Source organism: Pongo pygmaeus, chromosome 1 (genome assembly GCF_028885625.2).
Source record: "Pongo pygmaeus isolate AG05252 chromosome 1, NHGRI_mPonPyg2-v2.0_pri, whole genome shotgun sequence".
NCBI classification, from domain to species: Eukaryota; Metazoa; Chordata; class Mammalia; order Primates; family Hominidae; genus Pongo; species Pongo pygmaeus.
The window spans coordinates 224366269-224392188 of NC_072373.2; the positions used below are offsets into that span (position 1 = coordinate 224366269).

The 25920-nt window shown below is 41.8% G+C and overlaps 1 protein-coding gene across 17 annotated transcripts in view; it reads right to left on the reverse strand.

Moving 5' to 3' along the window:
• CAMTA1 (calmodulin binding transcription activator 1) overlaps positions 1–25920 on the reverse strand; it is a 980974-nt gene that overhangs the window by 914104 nt on the left and 40950 nt on the right. The window lies entirely within an intron of this gene.

The window sequence follows — 25920 nt, forward strand, 5'->3', positions numbered from 1 at the left end:
GAGGGTCTGGAGCTGGACTTCAATACCTGTTAGGAGCTACTATCCCTAAGATACAGGCTTTTGGGTCTCCTACTCAAAGCCTAAGAAGTTTTCCTGCTCCCTGATCTGTGCCAAACTCCAATTTTTGTCCTCCGCCCTCTGAGTCTAACAAAAACTCTGTTCAGCTGTCCAGCTTCTCATCTGCCTAATTCTTCTGGAATCAGCAGATTCCTCTGGGAAAGAAATGGCTGCAAATGCTGGTCTCACATCTTGAGCTTCCCTACCCCATCACCACGCCCCACCTCTTACACCCACAAATCTTCACTATTTTGTTAACTCTCCATTTCCTTCACATAAATTTTGTTTAAATTTTGTCCATCATCTCGACTTGTTCTCAGCAGGAAATAAGGCCCAACAACTTAGTCTATCATCAACCAGAAAAATCTTTCCCACTCTTCTTTTTTCACTCTTTGTGGGTCTATTCCTTTATTTTATCAAAATTTTGGAAGGATGGAAGATAAAGACATCTTCAATGAGTCCTACTTAACCAGAAGTCCTACTTAACCAGTCCTACTTAACCAGAAACCTTCAGTTACTCATTTTTTTGATAGATCATTTAGATATGAAGGATATTAAACCTCTGCCTGTCAAATATGTGGCAAATACTTCTCCCAGTTTGCCATTTACACTTTAATTTTATGATATTTTTAGCACACAGACATGCTGGATTTACATGAAAATTTCTTAGTCTTTTCTTTCTGTTATGATTAGAATGGGTATGGTCCTTCCTAACTTGAACACAAAGTAAATATTGACCCATATTTTCTCCTAATATTTTTACTATTTTCAATTTCTACATTTAATTTTTAGACTTATTTTGGTATAAGGCATGAGGTGGGGACTTAACTTTTTTTTTTTTTTTCTCTGAGACAAAGTCTTGCTCTGTCACCCAGGTTGGATTGCAGTGGCATGATCTTGGCTCACTGCAACCTCCACCTCTCAGGTTCAAGTGATTCTCGTGCCTCAGCCTCCCAAGTAGCTGGGATTACAGGCGTGCGTCACCACATCCGGCTAATTTTTGTATTTTTAGTAGAGACGGGGTTTTGCCATGTTGGCCAGGCCAGTCTTGAACTCCTGACTTCAGGTGATCCTCCTGCCTCAGCCTCCCAAAGTGCTGAGATTACAGGCATGCGCCACCGCATCCGGCCTAACCTAATATATTTTAAGTGGTAAGCCAATTGTCACAAATCCATTTAAATAAACAGCCCTCCATTTTCTCCTCAAAACTGTACCTTTATCATATACTAAATATATATATATATATATATATATATATTTTTTTTTTTTTTTTTTTTTTTCTTAACACTTCTATAATTTTACTCTGCAGTCTGGCACTGCTGATCCCTATTACTCACTCTCCTTGCTACTATGTCCTTCCTTGGTTTCTGTAACTCTCCCAGCTCCCCTTATCTTCAACTATTCCTTCTTAGTCTCCTTTGTAAGCTCAATTTCCTTTCTATGTCCCCTCTCTCATTCATCCTCTCTCATTTTCCAGCCTCCTTTAGTTCATTTCTAGAAGCTCTTTCTTCTCTCATTCTCCTACTCTCCAAGGAAAATTTTATCTGTACTCTCAGTTTCTTTGAGCTCTCTCTAGGTCCCAAATCTACATCCACCTGCTTTCTAGGATCTCTAAGATGTTCCCCAGGTGCTCCAAGCTCAACCATACAAATAAAAATACAATATGTCCTGAAACCTGCTCTTCTTTATGTATTTCATTATCTACAGTACCACCATCACTCAAGCCAGAATCTCAGGAATTTCTCCTCTCCTTCACCGTGGAAGGATCCAGAATAAGCCACTATAGCATAAAAATTATTTTGAGCTGAAGGCATTTGAGTTCCTGAAACCCCTTATCTGCCTAAAAGCAGAGCCTCCCAAAAGAACTCAAAGAACTCAATTGTCATAAATCCTTTCCCACAGGGGCAACTCTAATCATCTGAGATGAGAAGACAACCAAACAGACAATGTCACAAAAATATATAGCTTCCATTTATTCTCCTAAGGGCCCATTTATCTTTCCAAATAGTTCTTTGTTTTCCCGGAAATACCCTTTCTCCCTCTCCTCTTCATCTATTAAGATGGTGCATAAACCCCAAATTCTAACAACTCTTTCCAGTCACATTTATTTGTGAACTCCCCTAAGTATTTACAAGATTAAAATCTACCTTTTCTCTTGCTAACCTATCACTTGTCAGTTTAATTCAAAGGCCCCCAAGTACTGAACCTAACAGAGTAGAGAAAAAGTGTGACAGCCATCACATCTTAGAGGTCACATAAATGCTACTGACTCTACCTCCCAAATCAGATCCTTCGCTACTGCCAATGCCTAAAAATAGGTCTTAGTTACTACCTCTGGGATGGATTCCTCACCAGACTCCCAGCATTCTTCCAAACCATTCTCTACATGGTCCACGGGGTAACTGCATAAAATAAAAATCTGCTCATTTTCCTCTTCTGATTAAACTGTGGTAAAAGGCCAGGTGCAGTAGCTTATGCCTATAATCCCAACACTTTGGGAGGACAAAATGGGAGGATCGCTTGAGGCTAGGAGTTCAAGGCCGGGGAAACGTAGGGAGACTCTGTCTTTACAAAATAAAAATAAAACTATTAGCCAGGTATGGTGGTGCACCCCTGTGGTCTCAGCCACTCTGGAGGCTGAGGTATGAGAGGATTGTTTGAGGCCAAGGAGTTGAAGGCTATGGTGAGCTATGATCAAGCTGGGAGACAGAGTGAGACCTTCAAAGAAAACGACAAAAAAAAAAATCTGTTAAAATGTAAACCCAGGCTGGTGTGGTGGCTCATGCCTGTAATCCTAGCACGCTGGTGAGGCGGGTGGATCACCTGTGGTCAAGAGTTTGAGACCAGCCTGGTCACTATGGTGAAACTCTTTTTCTACTAGAAATAAAAATCTTAGGCCAGGCGCGGTGGCTCATACCTGTAATCCCAGCACTTTGGGAGGCCGAAGGCAGCAGATCACAAGTCACGAGATCAAGACCAGCCTGACCAACATGCTGAAACCCCGTCTCTACTAAAAAAAAAAAAAAAAAAAAAAGAAATTAGCTGGGCACCACATGCGTGCCTGTAATCCCAGCTACTCAGGAGGCTGAGACAGAAGAATCACTTGAACCCAGGAGACAGAGGTTGCAGTGAGCAGAGATCCCGCCATTGCACTCCAGCCTGGGCGACAGAGGGGAACTCCATCTCAAAAAAAAAAAAAAAAAATTAGCTGGAGGTGGTGGTGCACGCCTGTAATCCCAGCTACTAGGGAGACTGAGGCAGGAAAAATTGCTTGAACCCAGGAGGCAGAGGCTGCAGTCAGCCGAACTCACACCACTGCACTGCAGCCTGGGTGACAGGGTGAGACTCCGTCTCAAAAAAAAAAAAAAAAAAAAAAAAAAATTTAAACCCAATGTGACATACATAGCTTTCTATGATCTAGCTGCTACTCTCTAACCTTAACTCAACCATCTCTCTCCTTAAACCCTAAACTAGCCATAGTGAATTATCCAAGCAATTCAAACTACTTCCTTCTTTCGTTCCTTTGCACAGGAAGGAAAGTATTAATAGTTTGACTAAACGTAGTACCTTCAGCCCAGAAAGTTTTCTTGCTGATTCTCTTTGTCCGCCTAGTAAACTTCCTAATCATCTTCAAAATACAGCTTTAGTGTCATTTTTTTTAAAAATATCCATCTTTCACTTGAGGCCAGGAGTTCGAGACATGCCTGGCCAACACAGCAAAACCCCATCTCTACTAAAAAGTAGAAAAATAAGCCAGGTGTAGTGGCACAAGCCTATAATCCCAGCTACTCGGTAGGCTGAGGCAAGAGAACAGCTTGAACCCAGGAGGCAGAGGTTGCAGTGAGCCAAGATGGCACCACTGCACTCCAGCCTGGGCGATAGAGCAAGATTCCGTCTCCAAAAAAAAAAAAAAAATCCAGCCTTCATGTGCTCAAGCAGACCATCACTGCCTCCTTTTTGCCGCAGATATATCTTATACATACATACTTTATAATTCTATTATACCTCTTATCATACCATATTGCAATCATTTTTTATGTCTGTCTTCCCTCCAAGACTATGGCTGCCTTTTATTTACTTCCAATTAACCAGACTTACATACTGACCAAGAGGGTCTCCTTGACCAAACTCTAGCCAAGCTCCTCTGAATCCTCTTCCCAACTAGGCCTTCAGTGTCAACCTTCAGTATCCATCCTTGTCTGTCTAGCCTAGTTTTAGCAAGAATTCTGTCAATGTGGTTTAGTAATACTAATGATTCTTTATTATAAATTTAATCCATGTAAAAATAACCTGTGTTTTGGGACTCCTTTTAGTTAAAAAATTGACAAAAAGCTAGAAGTCTTCATAACTACAGCTAAAAATGTTTCCAGTTTTTGCATATAAAGGGTACAAGCTACTCTGTTTTTGAACTTTAAAAAAACCTTCATATCCATTTCCTTACCATGGTACAACTACAGCCCCAGGCAGGAAAGCTGCATATCTTTATTTGGGCAATCGTCTCCTTATAAAGAGAATAAAAAGAGCCATAACAAACATTCAAATAAAAAGTGGCTCCACGTAAATGGAGAGTAGATAAGGGCATTTTCCAATAGTTTGAGATGATGAGAATATCTCAGATTATCAAAACAGATTTGATATGAAAGTTTTAATGAATCTGAAAAACCTACTTTGAAGTATAAGCAAAGAAATCCTAGTTCAAATTTTAAAACCAAATATACACGGTGAAAAGTGAGAAAATGTATCTTATACGGTTTGGCTGTGTCCCCACCCAAATCTCACCTTGAACTGTAATAATTCCCATGTGTCAAAGGCGGGGCCAGGTGGAGATAACTGAATCATGGGGACTGTTTCCCCCATATTGTTCTCATGGTAGTGAATGAGTCTCATGAGATCTGATGGTTTTATAAATGCGAGTTCCCCTGCACATTCTCTCTTGTCTGCCATGTATGATGTGCCTTTGCTTCTCCTTTGCCTTCTGCCATGATTGTGAGGCCTCCCCAGCCATGTGGAATTGTGAGTCCATTAAACCTCTTTCCTTTATAAATTATCCAGTCTCGGGTATGTCTTTATTAGCAGCATAAGAACAGACTAATAGAATATCCCATTAACCTATTTTCAAAACTTATTCCCAGACCTGTCAGGAGACCTTGAGGTCTGTCATTAACAAACAGATCACAGTTACTACCCTCTAGCTTTCCAAAGAATAGCAGTGTAGAGTAACATAGATACAACCTGCTAAGAAGCAGTTACTAAACTGCAACTTCCATATCTCCAAGAAGCAGCACTTAAATCATCCATGGTAACATCGTTTCTTTAAAGTTTTCAACATGTGGCAGTTTTGTTTAAGTAAATAACAGCTTTATTGAGATATAATTCACAAATCATAAAGTCTACCCACTTAAAGTATATTTTTTAATATATGCACAGAGTTGTGCAACCATCACTATGGCAGTTTTTAACTCGATTTGGTTAAGCTAGAATTTTCTCAGGATTCCCTTCCCTGAATCTGGACAAGATTTAAAAAGCGAAAAGTAAAATCACCATTACTTCCTGAGGGCCGAGGTAGTTAGAGGTGGTAGCAGATATAAACGGAGATGCCAGAGGGTTACAGCTTGTCCACGTGCTGCTTCTGTCACTAGCTTCTTCCCCCAACTGCCGGCCTTGTCAGCGAACGGAAGCCCCTGGACCATCAGCTGCTGGACAGCAGACCTAGAGAAGTGATTGCTACGCAGAGGTAATAGCTCTTCATAGACTTTTTCATCAGCTATCCTTTGTGGTTCCGCTCTAGCAGCTGTTCATGCCTGGCTTCTTGGAGCCTCCCACAAGTTCTAACTCAGCCACCCATGCAGGTGCTTCAGGAGAGGTGCTTTCGCAACTCTTCTCTGGTCCTCTAATTCCTCCTTCCAGACTGTTATTTTTCCAGCTTTTCCCCACAGTTGTAAAATATCTTATTGCTATAAAAAATAAATCCCTTATTACATAATACAGTGGTTCTGCTTCCCTGACTGAATCCTGACTGATATCCACAAGTTACTTATGTGTCCTTAAACAATAACTGCATTGACTCTTTGAACTTTAGAAAACTAGAATCTGATCGTATGCATTCTGTGAGAATCTTCCATGGTGCTGCATGTAGCTGTATTTTGCTCATTTCTCACTGCTGTTCAATAATCTATTTTACACCATATACCATTTCAGTAAACTTTTTTTTTTTTTTTTGGACACAGGGTCTCTCTCACTCTGGCACCCAAGCTGGAGTGCAGTGGCACAATCTCAGCTCACCACAACCTCCACCTCCCAGGCCCAAGCAATTCTCCCACCTCAGGCTCCCGAGTAGCTGGGACTACAGGCACGCACCTCTATGCTGGGCTAATTTTTGCATTTTTTTGGTAATGCAATGGTTTTGTCATGTTGCCCAGGCTGGTCTTGAACTCCTGGGCTCCAGCAATCTGCCTGCCTGCCTCAGCCTCCCAAAGTGTTGGGATAACTGGCGCGAGCCACTGTGCCCAGCCCCATTTCAGTGAACTTTTCATTAAAATATTATATACAAACAGGAAACAGCACAAATTGTAAGTACATTTGTGTGTATGTGTGCATGTGTAACACACCTATCATCAAGAAAGAACATTACCAACACCCCAGCAGCCCTGCTAATATATCCTCCCTACTCTCCAAAGGTAACTACAACTCCTGACTTGCAACACCATAAATTAATTTTGCCTTTGTTTTGAACCTGTATACAGAATCAAACAATATATATTCTGAGTGTCTGGTTTCTTTCTCTCAACATTATGTTTGTGAGAGTTACTCGCTTCTTGAATACTCATCAATTCATTAGTTTTCACAGCTGTACAGTCTGTCAAGAATATACATAAGGAGTAGAACTGCTGGGCTTTATGGTGTGCAAATCTTCCACTCTCATAGATAATTCTAGTTTCCCAAAGTGGTTAAACTAATGTAGATTCCCATCAGCAATACATGAAAGCTCCCCCTGCTCTCTTTCTTGCTGACACCTGATGGTGTCTTTTTTAATTTGGCCGCAGATATATGAGGGCATCTAACTGTGGAATACACTCTACATCTCTCTGATGACCAATGAGGTAGGGCACCTTTCCCTAAGTTTACTGACCCGTGAAGTGCCTGTTTGAGTCTCTTACTCATTCTTCTATTGGGTTGTCGGTCTTCTTCTCACTGATTTGTAGAACTTCTTAAAATAGTCTGAATATAAGCCTATGTTGGTCAATCTCACTCTATGACTTGACTTTTCATTCACTTAATGGTGTCTTTAGATAAACAGTTCTTTTAATGAAATCTAGTGTATCTATTTACTACACATATCAACACGGGGCAAGTGAACTAACATTGTGCAATGTGTCCTATTAGATGCTGTAGGTGTATCAGCTGCTAAAGGTACATTAATTCATTAAATTCTCCAAACCATCGTAAAAAAACTAAGTGTAACTAACTCGAAGGCACTGGAGGTGCACTGAACAGGAGGAGAGGCTGCCAGATCCAGCAAGCAGACCCTTACAACCCTAAGTGTTGTACACTAAATTGTGCACACTACTGTAAGAGTACAATTCTTACAGTGCTCTTACAGCCACATCTAATGCTTACCCATATACACAGAACGTGCACATACATATAACATGTTACTCATATACATATAACATGCATATACATAGATACCTGACATACATATAACATTTACCCACATACATATAACATTTCTGACTCATTTCAAAAACTAAAGAACTAAAAAACTAAAGAAGTCAACCTGACTAAAGATTACATTTTATTTCCAATGCAATCTTATGCAACAGTAGGATGGTGCAGGCCTAAAACATTAAGACTGGCATCAGTTTACAGAAAATCACAAGCAATTCAATGGTACAGATCAATAGTATGAAAAAAAACAAACAGTAAGAAAACTGTACATCAGTAAGTAGAGTAAGAGGAAAACAATTATTTTGGAAAGTTAGAAAGCAAAGTGAGATTAACCATCATGAAATATTTTTCAAAGTATACTGAAGCTGTTGTGGGAGTATGTCAATGTCATAGAGAAGTATAAAAAAGTTTGGGGCCGGGCGCAGTGGCTCATGCCTATAATCCCAGCACTTTGGGAAGCTGAGGCAGGTGGATCACCTGAGATCAGGACTTTGAGACCAGCCTGGCCAACATGGTGAAACCCTGCCTCTACCAAAAATACAAAAATTAGCGGGGCATGGTGGTGCTTGCCCCACCTGTAATCCCACTTCCCTTACACTTCTGCTCTTCTCTCCTCACCCGCTAAATTGTAGGCCTGTAATCCCAACTACCTGGGAGACTGAGGCGGGAGAACTGCTTGAACCCAGGAGGCGGAAGTTGCAGGGAGCAAAGATCACACCACTGCACTCCAGCCTGGGTGACAGAGCAAGGCTCTGTCTCAAAAAAAAAAAAAGAAGTTTGGAAATGTACAATGAGGATGGTTAAGTTACTCTCATACTAATAAAACTATCCTCAAGGAAAAAATTATAAGAGACCATTAACAGCCAATCTCTATTCTGAGAACTCCCCATATCAGGTTTGAACTAACCTCTTGATCACTTTTCTAGATCTTTCCCTGACCAAACCAAAAATACAAAGTTTTCTAACTGAAATTCCTCAGAAACTGATCACCTTGTAAAATACTGTGTCTTTCCAAATTGGATGACTACTTATCAGGAATGCTCATCTCACAGTGTTCCAAGACTGGGTAGGGAATGGAATGGAGATTTAAGAACCTTAAGGTGTAGAAAGAACAGCAGCTAAAAGATGGAGACAGACTATGGGAGGAAAAGAAGAAAAAATAATTCCCACATGTTGCAAATAGCTGCTTCATCGTATCAGGCTATTCAGAAAGGAAAAAAGTGTAAAGAAGGCAACATGAAAAACAGAAATGAACTTAAAGAAGGCAACATGAAAAACAGAAATGAACAAACTGTGCCCTACCAGATACCAAGCTCTGAGTACCTTATACTGCTTAGGAGTTTTAATCCAAATTCAGACGTGTCAAATGATCTACATTTTAATAATGTAACTGTACATTTAATAATGACCACTTGCCTATTACAAATGTTCCCCTCCAGATTTCCTTTTGCTTCCTTCTTTTTTTTTTTTTTTTTTTTTTTTTTTTTGAGATGGACAGTTGCTCTTGTCACCCAGACTGGAGTGCAATGGCACGACCTCGGCTCACTGCAACCTCCACCTCCCAGGTTCAAGCAATTCTCCTGCCTTGGCCTCCCAAGTAGCTGGGATTACAGGCATGCGCCACCATGCCCAGCTAATTTTCTTGTATTTTTAATAGAGATGTGGTTTCACCATGTTGGCCAGGCTGGTCTCGAACTCCTGACCTCAGGTGATCCATCTGCCTCGGCCTCCCAAAGGGCTGGGATTTACAGGTATGAGCCGCCACGCCTGGCCCTTTTGCTTACTTTTAACCACAATTTGTTTAATCACAGTGAAGACTTCTTTTGAAAGCAGTCAACAGTAGATTTAAGGCTGTAGTTCTTAGCCCTGGCTGCACTTCAGAATCTCCTAGGGAGCTTTTTAAAATCCTCAGCTTGGGCCCTATCCCTGCGACTCCAGTTGAATTAGTCTGTGGTAGGGCCCAGGCCGTGATATGTTTACAAATCTGTCCCGGTGAGTCTAACATGCAGCAGGGCTGCGAACCACCCATATGAAGAAGGAGCACTGACTGGACTAGGAGCAGGAGGAGGCCTGGCTCTTCTAAGCCTCACAGCGGGGGCGTTTTTACATTCACTATGACGCCCACTTGCTCCTAAATACCCTTTAAGACCAGCACCTCCCCCACTTGAGAGCCACTGGGTCCAGGAATGAATGGGTCTGCACTAACTTGGTCTTCACCTCTGTGAGCATGTTGTGGAGTGAATAAATGTTATTAAAACGTAACAAAGTAAAGAAAGAAATGGAGGCAGGCCTACAATTTAGCAGGTGAGGAGAGAAGAGTAGAACTGCAAGGGAAGTAGTTGAGGGGCAGGAGAGGAAAGGAGATGCCCCCTCCACCATGGTGCTGAGTCTGGGCAAGATCATGGCTGATCCAGGTTCCCCAGGAAGAAAGGGCAGAGGTTCTACACTGACTTCAAAGATTTGGCCAACCACCCATGGAATGACAGCATCTGAGGTGGGCTTGTGGGTCCTGTAGTGGCTGCCGACAAGGATCCTGTCCACTGACCCAGGCGCAAGCAACAGGAGTCATCAGTACCTTCTGCTGTTCTATTAAAAATAATCCTGTGAATTCCACTTTCATATGTCCCCATCTCTATAAACCATTTCTTGGTTTCACTCCAGGTTCTTCATCCAGTTAATCTCTTCCAGTAGACGCTACACTAATGCCCCTTCCTTCCAGCAGTCGTCCCTGAACCTCTGCTCCACATTCCGTCTCCCATTTCATCCTCTCAGAGCTGTCCTCTGTGCTTTTCCTTTGTAATTCTTGCCACTATTTACTTTCCTTCACAGCAAAACTGCCACCAAGAACCATTAAGATGTGTAGCCTCCATGTCCTCACCTCTCTGGCTCTTCAACTCACTCCCAATGGGCCACCACACTAACACTCCACTGGAACCACCCATTGAGGTTACTAATCAGTTGATCAAATCCAACAACGACTTCTCCGTCATTTTACCCAACTTCCCAGTAACCTTTGTGATACCCTCTGTGAAAGGAAGAACAGGAACCCCAAAGATATACACACCCTAATCCCCAGAACCTGTAAATAAATAACATTACAAGGCAAAGGGGAATTAAGGCTGAAGATAGAATTTAGGTTGTTAATCAGCTAACCTTAAAATAGGAAAATTATCCTGGATTATGCAGGTGGACTCGGCATATTAAAAGGGTCCTTAAAAGTGGAAGAAAGAGGCAGAAGAGGTCAGAGTGAGTGAATGAGAAGAAAGCAGGGTCACAAAGACTCTACGTTGCTGGCATCAAGGATGGAGGAGGGAGCCACAAGCCAAGGAATATTAAGCAGACTCTAGAAGGTGGAACAGAGAAGGAAACAGATTCCTCCCTAGGGCCTCCAACAAAGAACATGGCCCTGCTGGCACCCTGATGGCAACCCAGTGAGACCCATGTCAGATGACTGACCTACAGAACAGTTAAGAAATCTGTTGTTTTAAGCCACTAAATTTGTGATAACTGGTTACAGTAGCAAACATAAAAGTGACGCACCCTCCTTAAACATGTCCTTCTCCCAGCTTCCACTTCACACCTGCCTGCCTCAGCACTGCCTCCCTGGCTCCCCTGCAGCCTCCGGTGCTGGCTCCTCCTGTGCTGCTCGGGGCTTAGTCTCCCTTTCTCCATCTATCTTCTGCATCCCAGGTGATCTCACCTAGTCTATGGCTTTAAATGTCACCTGTGCATTGACGGCTCTCCGATTTTTATCTCCAGACAGGACCCCTCCCCAGACTTCTGGAAGTTGCCTATTCAACATCATCACTCCGGTGTCTAACAGACATCTCACAACCAGGACATCCCAGAAGAACACCTTGATCTCCACTTCGTTGTCTCAATGACGAGCCCCAGCACCAACGCAGTGGCTGAGGCCACAAAATTTCTCCTTTCCTTTACCCCCTATATCCAATCCCATGAACTCTGACAGCTCCACCTCTGAAATACATCCACTTCTCACTCCCTCCACCCCCACCGTCATTTCTTACCAAGATCACCAGTTACTGCAACAGACTTTTAACTGGTCTCTCTGCTTCCCCTGACTGCCACATAGTAGCCAAAGAAAGCCTTTGAACATAAACTCCATATTATGTTGCTCACTTCCTAACAGCTCATCCTCCAATAGCTTCGTGTTGCCCTTAAAACAAAATCTCAACTCTTTTTTTTTGAGACACAGTTTCACTCCTGTTGCCCAGGCTGGAGTGCAATGGCACGATCTCGACTCACTGCAACCTCTGCCTCCCGGGTTCAAGCAATTCTCCTGCCTCAGCCTCCGAGCAGCTGAGATTACAGGCATGTGCCACCACGCCTGGCTAATTTTGTATTTTTAGTAGAGATGGGGTTTCATCATGTTGGTCAGGCTGGTCTTGAACTCCTGACCTCAGGTGATCTGCCCACCTCGGCCTCCCAAAGTACTGGGATTACAAGCATGAGCCACTGCACCCGACCCAAAATCTCAACTCTTTATGCCTACTTGGCACAACATGATCTAGCCCTTACCTGCCTCACCCAGCTCATCTGCCAGATCCCCACACTGCTCCAATCAACAACTTTTTTTTTCACATTTCCTCAAAGCAAGCACATTCCTGCCTCAGGGCCCTTGCACAGGCTATTACCTTTGCCTAGAATATTCCTCCCCCAGATCCTCAAGCAGCTGGCTTTCCTTTATCATTCAGTTCTCAGCTTAAATATAACTTTCTAAGAAAGGCCTTTCCTACAAAATCTACTAATATGCTCACGCCTCAGTACCCTGCTCTACTTTGTTCTTAGCATGCTCTGAAATCCTCACCTACTTGTTTACTTTTGTATTGTTTTCCCTCTAAACGATAAGCTCCATGAGAACTAGAACCTCATCTTATACCCTCAGCAACTCCAACTAGTGCCTGGCACATAGTAGAGCCTCAAAAATATTGCTGAATGCATAAATGATGGCATTAAATTAAATGGAATGTTTGGGGGTTTTTTTGTTTTTTGTTTTTTGTTTTGAGACAGTCTCGCTCTGTCACCAAGGCTGGAATGCAGTGGCGCGATCTCGACTCACTGCAACCTCTGCCTCACGGGTTCAAGTGATTCTCCTGCCTCAGCCTCCCGAGTAGCTGGGATTACAGGCACATGCCACCACGCCCAGCTAATTTATTGTATTTTTAGTAGGGACAGGGTTTCACCATGTTAGCCAGGATGGTATCGATCTCCCGACCTTGTGATCCACCCGCCTCAGCCTCCCAAAGTGCTGGGATTACAGGCGTGAGCCACCGTACCCAGCCAAAATTAAATGGAATATTAATAAACAGTCAATAAACATGATGTTGGCTGAGCATGTTGGCTCACACCTGTAATCCCAGCACTTTGGGAGGCTGAGGCAGGAGGATCATTTGAGGCCAGGAATTCAAGACCAGCCTGGGCAAGACAGCAAGATCCTGTCTCCACAAAAAATAAAAAACGTTGCCAGACATGGTGTCCCATGCCTGTAGTCCTAACCATTCAGGAGGCTGAGGGTTGGGCCCAGGAATTTGAAGCTGCAGTGAGCTATAATCGCACCATTGCACTCCAGCCTGGGTGACAGAGAGAGAATCTGTCTCAGTCAATCAAGAAACAAACAAACATGATGCTGTGGATCACTGTCAAAAAAGGCCTAACATATATATAACATATTAAGAGAAAAGCCAGGTTATAAGAACTACATGTACAGTAAACCTATTCTGGGTTAATATAGAAAAAATGCCCACACTGGCACAGAGAAATATCTGTAGATACATATATCAGAAAGAAATCTGAAACAAAAAAATCTAAAGATACACAATTGGGAACTGTTGACTTCAGATGGTAGAGTTCGGAGTGGTTTGGCCATCTCTCTATTGGTGATGTGCTGTATAAATTGCCTTTCCTGGGCTTCATGCTTCTACCTGGAAAGAGCTCCTTCACAGCGGACATGCTGGCTTCCTGCCTCACCCTCATTCACCCCTTAAACAGGAGTGACTTCCCTGACTGATGAGTCTGAGATGAAGAACCAAGCATGTCTGCCACAGTTCTCCCTTCCGTGGTTGTGGGAATCCATTCGCACGCAGGGAGCGCATATTTTGCTCCTCTCCTCTGCATCACAAGCTTTTCTGGGGTAGCTCCCATGGATCTGTTTGGTGCTATCAGTGACTATCACCAAGCCAGACTGTTTAATTCAGAAACAGAGTATTAGCAGCCCACTTGAGCACTAGACTAAATGATATTTGTTGATAGAAGTCTTTACTCATTCATTCAATGAACAGTCCCTGGACACTCCAGGGACTATTGTATATACTTAGAACAGTGCCTGCCATACATACATGTATGCCATGTCCACCTGGCATAAGATCCCTGTCCACCTGGAACTTAAGAGTCTAGCAGTGGCAGCCAGACAATACACAGTGAAAAGATGTAATTTACACAGTATATTAGATGATGACAAATGCTAATTCCAAAACACTTATGCCTCACTACCCTCATTTATGAAATAAAAAATACATAATCACCACACAGCAGGTTCTCTGAATTGCTTGAGGAATAGATTGTTGAAAATTGCTTAAATACAAAAAAATTTGATTAATAATAATTAAAGCATTTAACAAAAATGCTTCTTAAATAAAACAGAGTTAAGTCTAAATTTTGCTCAACAGTACAAAAATAAAATAAAATTTTAACTAGCACATTAACAACTGTCTTCTGACACCAGGAATGCGGATCTGTTGCTACACAGCTGAAAGATGTGTCAGGAAAAACGGGAAATGACTATACTCAGACGTTAATTTTATAGATTCTGCTTAATTTCAAGCTATTTTAATGTACCCTTTCTCAGAAATGGGAAGCAGATGGCATTTTCCCATTCTTTTAACTTTCTTAACTTTTAAAGAAGTAAATATATGCAAGTGTTTTCCCCTTGTCTCTCTGAAAAAGTGTCCCTTTGCAGCACCTCCTAAAAAAGATCCCCATCTTCCCAGGGGGAGCCTCCCCTTGGCCGGCTTCTCTGGACAGCCTCCACTCCCCAACACAAAGCACTAAAAGGGTGGGAACCTCGGCGCCTTGTCCTTGACCTTCTGACTCTTCCTACAGGGCTACACACAGTGATCTTCAAAGGGAACTCCAGCCAGGTGCGGTCAGCACTTTGGGAGGCCAAGGCGGGCAGATCATGAGGTCAGGAGATCGAGCCCATCCTGGCTAACACAGTGAAACCCTGTCTCTACTAAAAAAATACAAAAAAATTAGCCAGGTGTGGTGGCGGGTGCCTGTAGTCCCAGCTGCTTGGGAGGCTGAGGCAGGAGAATGGCGTGAACCCAGGAGGCGGAGCTTGCAGTGAGCCGAGATGGCGCCACTGCACTCCAGCCTGGGCGACAGAGCGAGACTCCGTCTCAAAAAAAAAAAAAAAAAAACAGAGAGAGAACTCCTTCAGGGTATGAGCTACACACAGAACTTCGGAATGTTGTTCTCTTTCCTCAGGAGGCTTGGCCTGGGACCAGCATTACCTGTCTCAGCCCCTCTGAACAGCTGCTTCTCTTCTGACTATAGACTAGAGGTGGCCACCTTTTCTAGCCTAGGTCAAGTGACTTTTCTGCTTCTTTGTTTCTTGCACATAAGAGCCTTTATTTCCCCCATGAACTTCTTTGGAGTCACAATAAAATGAACTCAGGGCCAAATGAAGCTTGCCTCAGAATCCACCTCAGTGCTACCGCAGATGCCCCACCTGGATGAGTGCACATGCATGCACATACGCACACATGCACACACACATACACACACGTGTGGACCCTGCTTCACCTTGTCCAATTCCCCAGAGATGAAGGGCCTCCCAGTTTGCTTTCTCCCCAAATGTAAATTCCAGGTTCTCGCCATTTTACAATTTTTTCAAGTCTACCCCCTTCGCCAGACCAGTGAACATTACCACAGAAGCTTGTAAGAAGACCTCATGAAAGCCACATAGCCTGCCTTCCTTACAGAGAATATTCTTCCTTACAGAGAAAACACTCTCCCAAACACACATTTCTATTTCATCGCATTCACCCCAAACCATCTGTGGTTTCTCATCCATCTAGAAAGGATTTCTTTTTGTTGTTTCTTCACTTGCTCTTCCAGCTTTCTAAAAGCACTAATACTGTAAAACTTAGGTTATTTTTTAGGAGCTTCTTTTAAAACCTTCAAAAGAACTTCATAATTACCAAGATAACAGAATTTATCATCAGAAACCTGGGGGAGGCAGTATTTGAAAAGACTTGAAGATGGGTAGGCAGGTAGCTAGGTAGGCAGGTAGATAGGCAGACAGGCAGGTAGGCAGGCAGACTGTGACACTCAGCTTTAGGGTTCTGCTGTTTTCAGCTACTTGAGCCAAATGGATATGAAGAAGGAGTGGGGGGACTATTGTTCATGCTACCTTTTCAAAAAACATTGAAAAATTAGAATATGCTTCTATATGCCCTCTCCAGTGCCACCCAAACTTTAAAAGAGCTTCCTGTATGTCAAGACATGAACAGATACTTCAGATAAATACCAAAAATAAAACCTATGCATTCCACAACTTTTAGGTGCCTACTAGCTAAAGACATGAGAAAAAAGCTCTAGAAAGCTCAACTGTAACCTATGTAGCAAAGCACATCAAAACATGCATGAGTGGTATGGGGACAGCAAAGCTGAGCCTACAGCCCAGTGAAGTTAATTAGAGCACACTTCCAGGAGGCTGAGATTCTTCCTCTAAGTGGGCTTTCACCTGGGCACTTGTTAGAAATGCACATTCTCAGGCCCCACCCAGGACCTACTAGAGCAGAAACTCTGGGGATGGGGCCCAGCAACCTGTGTTTGAACAAGCCTACCAGGTGATTCTGACTCCAGCTCAAGCCTGAATCCACTCAGCTAAAGAATGCCAACCTCTCCGTACATTCTTCCTTTTTCCTTCCAACCAGGCTCAGCCTCTCCTTTACGGAAATCACCATCACCCAAAGTCTCCCACCCACTACTGAAAAGAGTTGGGTATTTTTATCCTGAGGCAACTCCACCAATAAACTGTCTGCACATTATAGAGTCTCAAGTGCAACCAGAAACTCCACTCAACTGCTCTTCATCCAACTTAGAAAAATGTGGGCCCAAACTAGATCCTCATTTGCACCTTAACATTTCTTAAAAGCAGTTTCAGGAAACAGCATATTAAGTTATGACCTGGACAAAAGGTCAATCTCCAAATTCCAGCTTCAGTACTAGACAGGTATAGAAACTTGAAAAGATACCAAAGAAGAACCTCGAGCCCCCTGAAAAGATGCTGCCAACCCCTGAGCGTGCTGACTCCACTCAGTCCAGAAGGCTGCGGGGTGATGAAAAATGTTCTGAACTTAGGTAGTGGCGACGGCTACACAACTTTGTAGATGTATTAAAAACTACTGAATTGGCCGAGTGTGGGCGGGAGCTCCCACCCATAATCCCAGCACTTTGGGAGACTGAGGCAGGAAGACTGCTTGAGCCCAGGAGTTCAAGACCAGCCTGGGCAACATGGCGAGCGAGATTCCATCTCCAAAAACAATGTATAAATTAGCTGGGCACACGCCTATAGACCCAGCTATTCAGAAGGCTGAGGTGGGAGGATAGCTTGAGCCCGGAAGGTCGAGGCTGCGGTGAGTTATGATTGCGCCACTACACTCCAGCCAGGGCAACAGAGCACGACTCTGTCTCAAACAAAAAATTAAAAAGGTCTCTCTGGTCTCAGCCGCAGAAGCAAGATGACCGTTCAGAAAGCGTTGCAATAGGACACACACATTGTGCCACCGCTGTGGCGTAAAGGGCTACCACCTTCAGAAGTTGACCTGTAGCAAATGTGGCTACCCCGCCAAGTGCAGGAGGACGTGTAACTGGAGTGCCAAGGCTAAAAGACAAAATGCCACCAGGACTGGCCGAACGAGGCACCTAAAAATTGTACACCACAGATTCAGGCATGGATTCCATGAGGAAACAACACCCAAACCAAAGAGGGCAGCTGTTGGAGCACCTCAATCAGCTTAAGAATTTCAACAATTAGTCATGCAGTAAATGTTCTGGTTTTTAAAAAAACAAAAAATAAAATAAAAATTAAAAAATAAATTTTTAAATTTATAAATAAATAAAAAATAACTACTAAACTGTACAACTTAAAAGTAAGTAAAAAGATGATTAACAGTAAAACAAAAAAAAATTAATCAAATAAACTCCAAAGCTGGACCCAAGCCTCCCTGGAAAGTCCAACATTCCTAAAGAAAACCTTCAAAAGCAACAATAATCTTCAAAGACAAATCTTCAAAGGTCACCAAGCACCATCACCTAAGACCCAAGAGACGCCAAGTAGGTTAAGTGCTTTACTCAACACTCAGCTGAGTAGCAGCAGAGCCAAGACTCGAATCTGCTTCTGACACCAGCTCTGCACCCTTTCCAAGAGAGCAGTGCTTCTCAACTGAGGCTCTGTGGAAGTATTATCAGGGGGCTGTAAGTCCATAAAAAATTTTTAACTTTGCATCTTAATTTATTGTATAGTCTGAAAAAGTAACACCTGAACCAAGTGTGTTCTAACACACAAATTCATTGCTCAAGTTTGTGATTTGTGGTTACATTTCCCCTAGTACCCAGTAGTGTCATTTAAATTTTTCTTGGGCTAATGAGAAAAACCAGAAGTGAATTTAAAACTAAATGATGTATTTGTGCCAAGGCCTAATGACAGACTTATACAAATGCTTTGCTGTGTAAAAAACAGCTTCTCAGTATAAAATAATTGCAGGACACAAGATAGTACCGCATGCCAAATTCAAAAGAACCTGCTTGAGAACAGTCAGTATGATACTCATGTTGCAAGAGACAATTTAGTTTTGGCAAAACATCATCTATTGCATTTAACTAACCCTGTTAATATAAAACTTTATTAGTTTTGTAATTTCGTTTTATGTAATGCATATATCTGAGTTTTATATTTGCAAAAGAACTCCAAGAATTAATTTTATACTGAGTTTTTTGTGTTTTTACGTAATTAATTCATTCAACAAATATTTATTGAACACTGACAATGGCCAGGTAAGTGCCACATACTGAAGTAATAGTATAATAAAACTAGTTTAGATTGAAACTGAGAAAGACCCACAGGAATTTCTTCCTTAAAAGAAAATGTTCTTTAACATCTTATTCAAACGCTATAAATATTGCTGTACTCTGAGGGTGCAATTTACTTCTCTTACTATTCCTCAGTGTCAAACCTGCCTTCACCTGTCTCCCCTCACCTATGTGGGAGGACATTCCGCCCCAGCTTTTCAATATATCCTGTGGAGTGCTGCTGCTGCTGCTGAGGCACTGCGCACTTGACACAGGCTGTCTGATCCCCAGGCTTGTGCCTACCTGGATTTCAGTATTATGTATCTCACTTCACACTAGCAAAGCAAACAGAGGAACTATATTTAACCTAACTGCTACACAAGTATCACATTTAATTTGAAACTTCGTACCATATACTGTGTTCAAAAGTCACATAATGTCACTCTTAAAACTTGGCTCTCTGTGTTGTTTATATGCATTTTCATTTTTGCAATTTAATCAGAAAAGCCCTGCCTGGAACAAAATGATCTGGGACCGTTCAAACCACTAGCCCTGCCAAAAGCTAAACAAAACCAAGCTCTACCTAAAGGTTAACTGACTTTCCAAGTCATCAAAACTGAAATATCTCACCTGCCTTTATGATTAGAGTACTGGTGCTTTTCAGCTTAGCTCACATTTAGGAAGTCTGAAGAGTCTTAAATGATCCCCAAAAATGTGTCTATATTTCAAAGAGATAACATATAAATACACTAGAAAAACCAATCACTGAAAAATTACAGCCCTAGACCTAACACAAAGTTACACAAAGGAAAAAAAATTAAAAACACAAAAAACACTCAAGATTATGTACCGACACCAAAAAAAGATTAAATAAATTTTGTAAAAGGTAAGGTAACCAGGTGCAGTGGCTCACACCTGTAATCCCAGCACTTTGAGGGGCCAAGGCAGGCAGATTGCTTGAGCTCAGTTGTTTGGATGAGCCTTGGCAACATGGTGAAACCCTGTCTCTACAAAAAATTAGCCAGGTCCATAGTGGTGAGCACCTATAGTCCCAGCTACTCCAGAGGCTGACATGGGAGGACTGCTTGAGCCCAGGAGGTGGAGGTTGCAGTGAGCCAAGATTGTGCCACTGCACTTCAGCCTGGGTGACAGAGTGAGACCCTGCCTCAAAAAAAAAAAAAAAAAAAAAAAAAAAAGGTGGCTTGATGCTAAAAATAGTTGAAATTAATTATTATTTAATAATTCTTACAGTATTAAAGTCCATTTTTCTTACCTAAACATAAAAAGTTGGGGGGAAAAAGTACTCAAGATTTTTAAAGAGTAAGTTTCCTCCTATAAAAAGCATTATAATTATTACTCAAGTTTTGTTCTGTTTTTTCTCCTGCAGACTCTTTGGTGTGGCTTAGAATGTATCAGCCTATACTGCTCTCTACATAGACATTTTTACCATTAAAAAATGCATTTAATATGACACTCTAAAGCTACCACCAACTAAAAAACATCTGATGAAACTTTCTTTAAGGATCAGTACAAACTAGAATTCTATTTTGTTTGCTTACTCTAGAGAAACTGTGTATTACAGGAAAAACAAAAAAAGAACATTAGTTCGAAAATAGTAACACATAAAAGTGATTTGAACATATTTAGGGAGAACATTTTCATTAAAAAAGGTTCATGGTGCTGCATTAGTTTGGCTTTGGAAGAATGCCAAGTGAAATCTAGATCCAGAGACCAGGGAATGCAGTAGTTATATTTTAAGTCAAACAGCTAATTAATGACTAAACAAAAGAATTTTCAGTCTGGACAATATATATGGAGTACTAATATACGTAATTATGAAATAGTCATTTGTGAATTCAGAAAGTTGCGTTAGCATAATTATTTCTGGCTCTAGGCCTTAAAAATACTAACTTAAAATGCAGAAACCTTATAGCAGTTCACCTGATGAAGATGTGAACACCAAACTGATTATGAAACAAGAGGAGGTTCTTTAATGAATGTGCTCTGTGTTTAATACATTCTTTCTCCCTTGCCCTGAATATAAAAGTCAGGCCTAATGCTCAAGTTACACACAGGTACAAAATTTCTATTTTTAATATAGTTTTTTCATTATCCATAGTCCGCATACTAACAGTCATTAAGAATCAAAACTACTGGGCCAGGCACGGTGGCTCAAGCCTGTAATCCCAGCATTTTGGGAGGCCAAGGCGGGCGGCTCACAAGGGCAGGAGATCGAGACCATCCTGGCTAACACGGTGAAACCCTATCTCTACTAAAAATACAAAAAATTGGCTGGGCGTGGTGGTGGGTGCCTGTAGTTCCAGCTACTCCGGAGGCTAAGGCAGGAGAACAGCGTGAACTTGGGAGGCGGAGCTTGCAGTGAGCCGAGATCACGCCACTGCACTCCAGCCTGGGCGACAGAGCAAGACTCCATCTCAAAAAAACAAAACAAAACAAACAAACAAAAAAAAAACACTCTCTCAAGCTACTTATGGGGTAATAGAAATGTGCCGTGTCTTGATTTTGGAGGCAGTTTCACCAGCGTATACATGTCAAAAACTCATTGAATTGTGCACTTCAAATGGGTGCAGTTTATATTGTAATACATAAATTAAACCTCAATAAATTGTTTTAGGCTGGGCACCATGGCTCACGCCTGTAATCCAAGCACTTTGGGAGGCTGAGGCAGGCGGATCACCTGAGGTCCGGAGTTGGAGACCAGCCTGACCAACGTGGTGAAACCCTGTCTCTACTAAAAATACAAAACTAGCCAGGCGTGGTGGCGCATGCCTGTAATCGTAGCTACACAGGAGGCTGAGGCAGGAGAATCGCTTGAACCTGGGAGGTGGAGGTTGCAGTGAGCTGAGATCGCGCCATTGCACTCCACCCTGGGCAACAGAGTGAGACTCCATCTCAAAAAAAAAAAACAAGGCCAGGTGTGGTGGCTCACACCTGTAATCCTAGCATCTTGGGACGCCAAGGCGGGCGGATCACGAGGTCAGGAGATCAGGAGATCAAGACCATCCTGGCTAACATGGTGAAACTCCGTCTCTACTAAAAATATAAAAAATTAGCCAGGCATGGTGGTGGGCGCCTGTAGTCCTAGCTACTCGGGAGGCTGAGGCAGGAGAATGGCGTGAACCTGGGAGGCGGAGCTTGCAGTGAGCCAAGATCGCGACACTGCACTCCAGCCTGGGCGACAGAGCGAGACTCCGTCTCAAAAAAAAATAAAAAATAAAAATAAATAAAAGAAGCAAAACTATCAAAATACACGTAGGAGAAAACTTTTTTTAAAAAAAGGAATCAAAACTACTTTCCTAAGAAATGAGTGTCTGCCACTTTTTAAAAAATCATCATGCAAAAATAGATTAAGTTTGTTACAACATTTTAAAATCAAATGAAGAAGCCAAACAATTCTATAAAACTAAAGGATTAGAAGTCACTAAATAGCTACAAGATCTTGGAAAAGTCAACTTGATATTGCTCTGTGGGACAAAATGAGGGATTATGGGACTCAAAGTCGGGCTGCAGCGGCTGAACTCCCCCGTCCCCCACTTCCCGGCTCTGACTCTGGGTACATTAGTTAACATATCCATGGCTTCGGTTTCCTCATCTATAAGATGAGGATAGTCAAATAATCTATCTCATAGGATTAACTGAAAGATTAAATGTGATGATTCATGTAAAGGACTCACTAGTGCCTAGCATACAAAGGATGTTCAATACATACTGGCTTCCATAATTAGTGCAGCCATCATCGCCTTCACTCCTTGTGTCATCTTTACCACCTGAGGAACAGTGTTGGTGGCTGAGGGAGCATAATCTAAAATTGATTTGGTTTCAGATGTAACATTTAATTTATTCTGCAATTGCAAATAACATCCAAGAAGGGAAAGGATTTTAGGTATTCCAATGGGTTAGAAAAGGTTAAAAGTAGCTTAAGTAGGTCCAAAGATCTCTCTTACCTTCTTAGAGTCTTCCTTTCAGTGACTTTCAGCTTCACCAAACATTTGCATATGAATTCACAATACTAAGCCTATATTAACTCTTTTTAATTCAAAACTACTTTACAGGCCAGGCGCGGTGGCTCACACCTGTAATCCCAGCACTTTGGGAGGCTGAAGCGGGTAGATCACCTGAGGTCAGGAGTTCGAGACCAGCCTGGCCAACAGGGCGAAACCCCATCTCTACAAAATTATAAAATACAAAAATTAGCCAGGTGTGGTGGCACATGCCTGTAATCCCAGCCACTCAGGAGGCTAAAGCACAAGAATCACTTGAACCTGAGGGGTGGAGGTTGCAAGGAGCTGAGATGACACCACTGCATTCCAGCCTGGGCAACAGAGTGAGACTCTGTCTCAAAAAAAAAAAAAAAAAAAAAAAAAAAAAAACTACATTACAGAATAGACTTGCTGTAGTTTAGGTTTGTAGGCCTTTGATTAAACTCCTGGAGAGTAAACAATAGAATGAAAGTTCCTAAGAATTAACAAGCAACACAGAAGCAATTAAGCTCAGAGACAGGCTCTATCAAGTATGCTCTCTTGACCAAAAAATAACTACTTTCTACGTACACTCCCTCATCTCTAAAAGGAAATGTTACCCACCTTGCAATACTATTTTAAGGCTTACAAATAATTATATAAAGTACCCAGTCACTAGCAAAGAACAGCTGCTCAATAAATGGTAGGATGGGGCCGGGCGCGGTGGCTCACGCCTGTAATCCCAGCACTTTGGGAGGCTGAGGCGGGCGGATCACAAGGTCAAGAGATGGAGACCATCCTGGCCAACATGGTAAAACCCTGTCTCTACTAAAAATACAAAAATTAGCTGGGCGTGGTGGCGCGCACCTGTAGTCCCAGCTACTTGGGAGACCGAGGCAGGAGAACTGCTTGAACCCGGGAGGCGGAGGTTGCAGTGAGCCAAGATCATGCCACTGCACTCCAGCCTGGTGAAAGAGTGAGACTCCACCTCAAAAAAAAAAAAAAAAGGATGGAATGAGCACAATCTCACTCACAACACACACAGTATAAAAAGTTTTTTCAAACAATCACAAATATTTAAACACAGGTGTGAGTAAAGGAATTCCTTATTAGTATAGAGGAGTCACATTATACTCAGAAATTCAACCGTACACATCCAGCAGAGAGAGCAAGCAAGCACACACGAACATGGAAAACAGAGAAAGATGACAGTTGACATTTCATACAGGCAGCTCCAGCCACCAGTCTTACTTTGTGAACATATGCTGTACAGGGAGTGAGATGGAAAACACAAATCTACTGTGCTCTCAACTGCGCACATTCCCACACGCCTCTTCCAGTGTGAGCCCCTTAAGTGGGATCTAAGAAATAGAGTTTTTGTACAACACAGCTTCTAAATACAAGCCAACTACTTCATGTGGTCCTCATCCAAAACACAGAAATCTATTCCAACTCTGGAAGGAAAACGGGCTCTTAATAAGGGCAGTCTGACTAAACTTTACTTTATGAGCAAGTCGAGGGATTTCACAGGTAATTTTGACTAAATATGATTTAGCATTACACAGGACCACAAAGCCCCAATGAGAAACAAGTCCACTGAACTACGTTTCCTTCAGGTTTTCGTGTCAACATGAAGAATGGCAGGCTGAAGAACGTAAGAAAATGCCAATACCCAGCTAGATCAAAGAAGTGCTTTAATAACACCACTGATTGCTTTATTCCACCTATTACCCAAGCCAGTTTAAAAAAAAAAAAATAGCAGGTTATCATCGCCACATAACATTCTGCAGAATTAAATTCGTGGGGTAAGTCTTCTGCTGTCACACTTAATATTCTTCTATTTTTCCAAAGCCAAAAAATAAAACAGGAAAAAAGTCAAGGTCCTCTACAGAGAAATGAGTCAACCTGTAAATTCAGTTCCCTCGTAGGAGCTTTTGTCAGCTGAGCTGACAATTAACTGAAAGAACAGCCCATCCCAAGGGAAAGGGTGCTGCATGGCTTCATCCATCAGCTGTGCCACCTCCTGCTGCCTCCACCCTTCGGAACATATGCTCCTCTACCTAGATTTCAGCATGAGTGATAGCTGATACAAAACAATCCGCATTTTCCCATCTAGATCCTCAATTTTGCATTACACCAGTGAGAGAAAGGGATGCATTTTCCTCTCTGTAATCTGAACTATGGCAGCCTCTGGCCTCCAAGGGAGTATGTGGACTGAGGTCCTGAAAGAAAATAAGGAAAAACTTCTCATTTTTTCTTTTAACCTCATCCTCTATAAAAATTCTTTATTGGATGCTTTAAAATGTATCTAATATACTAGTAAGGTGCAACATGTAAATAATATAGAGGTTTTATTAAACGTGAAAGTTGAAGGGTTATGCTGAAAAGTTTCAAAAAGTTTTGAAGCCACTGATTGAAATAATCTACCAACTAAATTCCCAGCACTGCTACATCCAGCTTTATAAGACTCTTCAGGCCACTGATTTTAATTCACTAAGCAATCTCTGGTTTCAAATATAATGTCAAATCATAGTTAAAATAAACTGCCACAAGACACGGGTCCATGGGAAAAAATAAAATAAGCTGCCAATTCCACAGGAAATATAATATGGAAAAATACATACTTATTATGGGTTGGGTTACATTTATAAATAAACTAGAACTAATGTGTATAATAATTTGGTATCAAATCTATGTTTCAGGGAATACTAAGAAATAACTGAGTTTTTAAATAATTCATAATCAAGTTCTGACTTATTAAATGGCTTCCAAATTATATAATACTATTTTGCTGAAAGAGTAACAAACTATGATTAAGACTAATTTTAAGCATATCTACTTCATTTTCATGTCTAAAAATGTCTGAAATAGTTAATAAATAACTGGTTAAACAGCAGGCCTCTAAACTAGCAAACATTTGTCAAAGCAAAAACATTCTGTCTGAGGGGAAAATGTAATTTATGTAAATGATCAAAACACAGAGACCTTCAAAGAATTTTACAATCAGTTGAGACAGGTTAACAAAGCTGTAAGGTTCCAGTGAGTATTTAAATCTAACCTGTGATAAGGAAAGAGACTTTTATCCACATAACCTCCCACCACACAAAACAAAAGCATTCTG